This window comes from Rutidosis leptorrhynchoides, chromosome 6 (assembly GCF_046630445.1).
Source record: "Rutidosis leptorrhynchoides isolate AG116_Rl617_1_P2 chromosome 6, CSIRO_AGI_Rlap_v1, whole genome shotgun sequence".
Taxonomy (NCBI): domain Eukaryota; kingdom Viridiplantae; phylum Streptophyta; class Magnoliopsida; order Asterales; family Asteraceae; genus Rutidosis; species Rutidosis leptorrhynchoides.
This window is the reverse complement of record NC_092338.1, coordinates 199,082,192-199,091,552: the sequence shown is the minus strand read 5'-3', so window position 1 is coordinate 199,091,552 and position 9,361 is coordinate 199,082,192.

Sequence of the window (9,361 nt, the reverse complement as noted above, 5' to 3'; positions counted from 1 at the left end):
TCCTTCAAGCTCTAATGAAGCTTTCTCACTCAAGGATGCACTCTCTCACTAGAAATTGAATTTGAGAGGATAAGGTTGTTGGAAGTGGAGTGAATGAAGCTCCAAAACTGATCCAAGGTATTAAATTCGGGCTCCAAAGTGAATTGACCAAAATGCCCTCCAATTGTATAATTAAAAGGAAAAGAGGATTCTGTCACAGACAGATGGCGCGGCGCGCCACTAGGCCGCGCGGCACGCAACCCTCCCAGTCCAGCTTCTTTTGCCTTTTAAAATATATACAACCAAACCCCGATTCAAGTACCGCACAATACACTTATATACACATATGTACACTACGAATACTCGGGTCTTACATGGAATTCGACAACGAAGTTAATCACAATTTCGATACCACATCTAACTAAGTGTGGGGAGAATCAAGTCTTTAAAGGATAATATGTATTTCTGTTAGAGTTAGATTGTCTGTTTTCGTGTAGTTCTCGAAAATGGAACCCGAATGGTCTTTCCCTAGCAGACCCTAAAGAACTAGTCTTCTCCCCCCATTCTGAATTTTTATTTTTTTTTAGGTTTTTACGAAATGAAGACTGCCTGTGAACTAAACCATGGTCTAATGCTACACGCTTTGATCACTAAACGTAATAATGACACACTTCCGAGTGAAATAGTATCAGTAATCAGAGAAAGATTGGACGGAGTAAGAAAAGAATCCAGATACGAAGATAATAAGTTACAATTTGGTAAAGGAAAATCAAAATCCGCAGCAAAAAGAAGAGCACGACACCTTGAAAGATGTCACAAATGCGGTAAATGGTCACATGGAGGTAAATGTTCAAATAATCAAACCTATTCAAACACCGAATTTGTTACTTTATGCAGAGACGGACCGTTCATATGTTTAGAAGAAAAAACACTGAATGCTCGAGGTTACGCCTATGTAGCCATGGAAAATCAATTAAACCGACTATCTTATGAATGGGATAGATTATATCACTAAGAATACTATCTCACAGGTAAGTCTGTACAGTTTTTATTTTTTATTTTTATTTTTAACCTTTTGATAATAAACGCTAATTTGTTCGCTATAAAGTATTAAATTGGTATTGAATAAAATTAGGTTTGGCGACCGAAATTATTGATATCATTCAAAAATTTATTACATCACTGCGAAATTTAACGTTTATTCTTAAGGTATAAATATCTTTAATCAATCAACCCAAAATATTTCAAAAATTCGTCATGAGTTAAATTAGGTCATGGAACCGAAATTACTTTACCGAAAAGAGGGGCGCATATTTTTGATAATATTTGATTGATTAAAGTGGGATAAAAGCCAAAAAAGATTTTTAATTTTATTTTTACCATGTTTTTAAAATTAATATATAAATCTTAAATTAATATTGTGAACTTTGTAAGATCAATATATTTAAGTTTGTCAATATTTGAAAAATTTTAATATTTTTAATATAAGTTTGTATGTATAACAAAAAAATTAAATATAAGTTTGGTGTGAATTTATAATATGAATTTTTAATTAAGTTTGGTGTGAATTTAAAATTTTATGCATTTTAAATTTAAGTTTGGTGTGAATTTAAAAACAAAAATTTACTTTATTTCGCTAAGTTAAAAATATAATTTTTAAAATTCGTCATAAGTTGATGACTAGGTCTTTGAACCGAAATTGCTTTACCCGAGGGAGGGACGAGAACTTTTATTATCATTATTTTTAATCTTATTGACTTAAAGTATGCCAAAAACATTTAAAAAACCCAAAAATCTTAGTTTTTAAAACAATCGATACAAAAAACAAATTTTAAAATTTTGTCGAGAGACGGACTAGGACATCGATCCGAAACGACCTCGTCCTAAAACAAAGGAAAACAAAATTTTAAATTTATTTTATATTTGTTTTATAAGTTAAGGCTTATTAAAAAAATATATATATGGTCGCGAATCGTGGAGTTTTTTAGAACACAAACACCGCAAGTCGTGGAGTTTGCAAAATCCAGAAAAAATAAAAAGCTGAACGAACAGATCAGTCCACAAAACCCAACTCAAAAATACTGCGAAAAAAACACACAAACACATCACAAAATTGAATTTTTTCACCGAAAATCATCACATTTTTTACTAAAATCATGTTGAGAAGGATGCTATCAAGGAATTACTCAAGAAAAACGGTAAATTTCTACACCTAAACACCATTTAATCCGAAAATTAGTGTTCTTGAGCAATTTTATACCCAATTCGATTTTGATGCTTTTTAGTGTAATTATGCTTAAATTTCTTATGTATTATGCTTGTATAACCTAGATTGATGCTATTTAACATGATTAGAAGCCTTAAACTTCAAATTTTGAGTAATCTAGGGTTTGTGTTCTTGAGCAATTTAGGGCTTTTTGATATAAACAGGTTATGGCCAATTTTTATCATGAATTGTTGCTAAATTAAGTAGTGTAACATATTTAGGTAGTTAAATGATCCAAACTTTGAGCCTAAACATGATTTTGAGAATTAAAGTGGACTTTTTCAAGTCTAAAATTCATGAACTTGATTTTTAAGAGATAATGCCATTTGAAACTTGTTTAATTGCTAGTAATGATTATTTTGACATGTTATTTGAGTTGAATGCTTATGAACTTGGCGAACATTTTCGTATATGCTTATTTGAAAAAGTGTAGATTTGATAAATATATGAAAATGAGCTTAAGTTTGATATAAATTGAACATGTCATTGTAATTATTTTGATTGATGATTTTGTTGACACTAATGCATATTTAGATGCACAAAAATTGTGTTTGATGTGTTTTGCAGACTGAAAGGGGTGAATCTTCATCCCAAGCTCGCAATGCTCCTGCTGAGAATGCGGAACAACAGGAGGTGGATAACTACTACAAACAAGATATACCTCATCCAGTTATGACATTTTCTGATATGCACTTGGAAGATTTGCACCCGAACTTGAGATTTGACAGACGTTGGATAGATTATCCAAAATACCAAAGGGGCTTGCATACTCTTCATTCTAAAGCTGTTGAAGTACCTAGGGTAATAGAATGGGAACCGTTAGAAGCTGTAGAATTGGCCGGGCCAATTAGGGAATTACTTACACAGAGGTATGGTAATTCTACTTTTAACGATTGGGTACGATTATTCAGCATGCGTAGACCTGTATATAAAGTATGGTGTGAAGAATTATTGTGTAGTATAGAAATAAATGATCGGGTAGCTAGTTTAACCGATTGATCTTTTATTTGATTTTTGTTAGGAGGTTCGATGCGCCACATGTCTCTACTAGACATGGCTCAAGCCTTACGTATATATACGCCTGAGGAGTTAGTATCTGCCGATTGTAGAGGGTTGATATTGAACGGTAGGAAAATTGATGAAAATTTTGATTCGCATGGTGTATGGAGTCAAATGACTAGCCATCACCGATTTAAAGGGGAAATTACTCTTATTTGGATATAGATAGAGCAGAGTTAAGAGTAATTCATAGGTTTTTAGCTAATTCGATTACACAAAGAGGTAAGAATAAGGAAAAGGTAAATGAACAGGATTTGTTTTACCACATGTGTATTCGAGACCCACAAAGCGCTGTAAGTATACCTTATTGTGTTGGTTATTATTTATCAGCTATGGTTAGGGGGATGAGGCCGCATAGCATAATAAGAGGTGGTATATTTATTACTTTGATTGCTGAATATCTCGGTGTAGATATAAGTCGGGGGGATTATTAGTCGAAGAACCAGAACCCCGCGATACAATAGGTTTAAATGTATACCATAGTACGAAGGTTTTGAAGAGGCGAAATAACTCCGCAGTACAATACCATAGTAGACATCCACAGGTTGAGAGAAACCAACAGCCAGGAAATGTGGGAGGGGGAAATGAAATGACAGAAATGCAAAGGTTTATAGCTTCACAAGAGTATGAAAATGCTAGACATCGAGCATTTGAAGATTAGCAAGTTCATCAAAACCAAATCATAGCTCATTGCCAACATGTAGGTAGAAACTATATTCCTACTCCATCGCCCGTATTTCCTCCCTGGTCTATAGAGATCCAACCACCGTATCCTACGTATAACCCAGCCGAAGCATTTTATAACACATATGGTTATGCATGGAACCCCTACTGGTATCAGTATCATCCCTAGTTTACTTAGTTTTATTTATTTTATAATTTGTAATGTTGATACATTTAATACTTATGTTAATATTGTAATAGTTTTTATAATTTTCTAATTTTTTTTATTAGATTTTAATAATTTTTGAATGTGGGGTAATATACCAAACTTCAAAAATATGTATATATGTTTGCAGTTTATCTTATGTACACAACAGGGTAAAACAACGCATTTTTAAAGACTGGCATTAAGTTCAGCAAAAGCAACTAATTTTGACGACAATATGCAAAATAAATGTGATATAACAACAAGACGGAATGAACAAATGATATGCACCATTTATCATTCAGCAAACAAACACAAATATGTTTGGAAACTTTGGTAAAATTTAATCATTTCTACGCTAATCACCCTCAATAATTTAAATTGTTACTAATTTCTTGCAAATGAGGGCATTGCAAGATCTTAAGTGTGGGAAGGGGTTAAATTCTTTCGGATTTTTAAAATTTTTTATCTTAAACACTTGGTTACCATTAAAAATACTAGTAAAGCAGTAGTTGTATTAGAATCTAGTGCTCTCTGATAATAAAGAACAACCCTAGTCTTATATACTGACTACCCAATTCTAGTAAAATTTTTCAAAATTTTCAATTAAATGAACTCAAAATCATGTTTATACATAATTATGAATGATAAAATTAGGTATTAACACCGAAATTATTGTTACCTCGAAAAGGACATAAATTGAGAAACAAACCAAAATGTTAAAATTCATTTAAATGGAATAGAGGACAATAAAAAAAAAGCCAAGTGTGGGAAAAATTACCTAGTTATCTTAAACATATGTCACATATTTCTGTAACAAATAATTGAAAATACTTTTGTTTTGGACTAAATTAACTGTTTTACCCGATTTACTGTAATGAAAGATGGATATACACGATGAATCAATTCCATCATTAAAAGGAAGTAAAGTCTTTCGAAAAAGACACGCGCTTCTTGATTTAGGTCATGAAGTTGTCGTCCAGACCAGCTGTAGGTTGATGAAAAATCTAGAAAAGTCATCTCTAAAATCAGCAGGAAATCCACGGACCTCAGCATAAAACAGGGTCGCCAAGTGGTCAGATTTATCCTAACCATGAGAAGGATTTATCTTGTACAATGGGGGGCACCGTGCAAATTAGCTTGATAAGACTAATGATTCAGATCCCCAGAAAGGATAATCTCCTTAAAGATTAAAAATCAGCTTATAAGCCTGATATTACTCAATCCTTGAGATTGACCTTAAAGATTGAGAATTCAAACTCATGGAATTCAATGATATCTAAACTCGAGCTTGAACGAGAAAAATATTTTGATCAAATTACAAACCGATTTGTTTTCTGAAAACCCATTTTCAATGCGTTCATTACCATTGAACGTAAAATCCTAGGAATTCACCTGGAATTCATTAGGTCACCTGAACTAAATCGGGTGTCAACCGTAAGAACGGTGGTTGCATAGCATGGTCAAAGACAGGACCTTGTGCCAGACCGAAAAATCATAAGGGTGAGCTTTACTATTACTCCTACCAAGGATAGTAATTGCGTCCGACACATTATAGACCATAATTAAAAGCATGTCAGGGGACATTGCCTTAACAGTTGCTTGTTCAACGCTTTCCTTTACAGCCGGACGGTAGTTTATCGAAAGGTAATATACGGGACAAGTGAACTGGACGTGTTGCTTTCCTAATACAAGGTTAGCAAGTGGGTAACACAAAACCACAAGTGTTGAGCTAAAATTTTCAAATCTGAAACCCACACAACCCATAAAAATATTTTGCAAACACCGGTGAAAGGTTATTCCGGAAAACTTATCTAGGGTAAAAAACTAGATTTAATTTTCAAAAGATCAAATGTTTTCATAAAGATCCAATTTCCTTAATGGATCTAAATTTTATAGTCATGTGGGACTGTAAACCATATTGCTACTACCATTGTTTATACCGCCGTATAGAAATCACTGATGTACAAAGTGTGAAGAATAAAGAAGTGATTCTAGTATTTCAAGACTATATTGCTTGAGGACAAGCAACGCTCAAGTGTGGGAATATTTGATAATGCTAAAAACGAACATATATTTCATAGCATTATTCCTCAAGAAAGACAAGCTTTTAGTTGCAATTGTTCTATTTAAAAGTGATATTCGTTTAAATAATAAAAGGTGAAGACAAAAGACAGATTCGACGAATTGAAGACGCAAACGACCAAAAAGCTCAAAAGTACAAAATACAATCAAAGAGGTTCCAATTATTGATAAGAAACGTCTCAAAATTGCAAGAGTACAAGATTCAAAACGCAAAGTACAAGATATTAAATTGTACGCAAGGACGTTCGAAAATCCGGAACGGGGACCAGAGTCAACTCTCAACACTCGACGCAACGGACTAAAAATTACAAGTTAACTATGTATATAAATATAATATAATATATAATTAATTCTTAAAATTAATATATATATTATAATATATTTATAAATCGTCGGCAAACAAAGAGCCAAAGCTGGGTGAGCTGTAATTTCAAACTCCGCGAGTTGCGGAGTTTGAAGGCAAAAAATTACGCGACTCGCGGAGTTCACCTGGACTCAAATTCCTATAAAAGCCAACGCAGTTCGACGAAAAATATATCCAAAAATATCAATCTCTCTATATCTATACGTAAATATTTATATTTTAATTTTAATTTTAATTTTAATTCTAATAATAAGGGTATGTTAGCGAATGTTGTAAGGGTGTAAGTCGAAATTCTGTCCGTGTAACGCTACGCTATTTTTAATCATTGTAAGTTATGTTCAACCTTTTTAATTTAATGTCTCGTAGCTAAGTTATTATTATGCTTATTTAAAACGAAGTAATCATGATGTTGGGCTAATTACTAAAATTGGGTAATTGGGCTTTGTACCATAATTGGGGTTTGAACAAAAGAACGACACTTGTGGAAATTAGACTATGGGCTATTAATGGGCTTTATATTTGTTTAACTAAATGATAGTTTGTTAATTTTAATATAAAGATTTACAATTGGACGTCCCTATAAATAACCATATACACTCAATCGGACACGATGGGCGGGATATTTATATGTACGAATAATCGTTCATTTAACCGGACACGGGAATGGATTAATAACCACTAGAATTATTAAAACAGTGGTGAAATTATGTACAAGGACACTTGGCATAATTGATAACAAAGTATTAAAACCTTGGATTACACGCAGTCGACATCCTGGTGTAATTATTAAACAAAGTATTAAAACCTTGTTACAGTTTAAGTCCCCATTTAGTTGGAATATTTAACTTCGGGTATAAGGATAATTTGACGAGGACACTCGCACTTTATATTTATGACTGATGGACTGTTATGGACAAAAACCAGACGGACATATTAAATAATCCAGGATAAAGGACAATTAACCCATGGACATAAAACTAAAATCAACACGTCAAACATCATGATTACGGAAGTTTAAATAAGCATAATTCTTTTATTTCATATTTAATTTCCTTTATTTTATATTTAATTGCACTTCTAATTATCGCATTTTTATTTATTGTTATGGTATTTAATTGCACTTTTAATTATCGTACTTTTTAATTATCGCAAGTTTATTTTATCGCAATTTCATTATCGTTATTTACTTTACGCTTTAAATTAAGTTGTATTTATTTTTAATATTTTACATTTTGTTTTAACTGCAACTAAAGTTTTTAAAATCGACAAATCGGTCATTAAACGGTAAAAACCCCCCTTTATAATAATAATATTACTTATATATATATTTGTATTTTTATAAAATAAAACTAATATAGCGTTAAGCTTTGATTAAAAGATTCCCTGTGGAATGAACCGGACTTACTAAACACTACACTACTGTACGATTAGGTACACTGCCTATAAGTGTTGTAGCAAGGTTTAAGTATATCCATTCTCTAAATAAATAAATATCTTGTGTAAAATTGTATCGTATTTAATAGTATTTCCTTTTAAAATTTAATAGTATTTTATACCCCTTAGCTTTAACATCAAATACCCGTCTCTATTATCTCTGATAGGGATGGTAGATTTGTTTCAAGGTTCTGGCAGACGTTGCAACAAACTCGTCTAGACATGAGTACTGCCTATCATCCACAAACTGATGGGAAGAGCGAAAGGACGATACAAACGCTTGAAGACATGCTACGAGCATGTATTATTGATTTCGGAAACAGTTGGGATCGACACCTACCGTTAGCAGAATTTTCCTACAACAACAGTTATCATTCTAGTATTGAGATGACGCCGTTTGAGGCACTTTATGGTAGAAAGTGCAGGTCTCCGATTTGTTGGAATGAAGTAGGGGATAGACAGATTACGGGTCCGGAGATAATACAAGAAACTACCGAGAAAATCATCCAAATTCAACAACGATTGAAAACCGCCCAGAGTCGACAAAAGAGCTACGTGGACAGTAAAAGAAAAGATATAAAGTTTGAAATTGGAGAAATGGTCATGTTTAAGGTTTCACCTTGGAAAGGCGTTGTTCGATTTGGTAAACGGGGGAAACTAAATCCAAGGTACATTGGATCATTCAAGATTATAGATCGTGTCGGACCAGTAGCTTACCAACTGGAGCTACCTCAACAACTCGCGGCTGTACATAACACTTTTCACGTCTCGAATTTGAAGAAATTTTTTGCTAAAGAAGATCTCACTATTCCGTTGGACGAAATCCAAATCAATGAAAAACTTCAATTCATTGAAGAACCCGTCGAAATAATGGATCGTGAGGTTAAGAGACTTAAGCAAAACAAGATACCGATTGTTAAGGTTCGATGGAATGCTCGTAGAGGACCCGAGTTCACCTGGGAGCGTGAAGATCAGATGAAGAAGAAATACCCGCATCTATTTCCAGAAGATTCGTCAACACCTTCAACAGCTTAAAATTTCGGGACGAAATTTATTTAACGGGTAGGTACTGTAGTGACCCGAACTTTTCCATGTTTATATATTAATTGAGATTGATATTTACATGATAAAATGTTTCCAACGTGTTAAGCAATCAAACTTGTTAAGATTTGATTAAATGAAATAAGTTTCATATAGACAATTGATCACCCAAGTTGACCGGCGATTCACGAACGGTACAAATTTGTAAAAACTACATGTTGTGGTATATATAGACATATATATATGGTTGACATGAGATTATGAT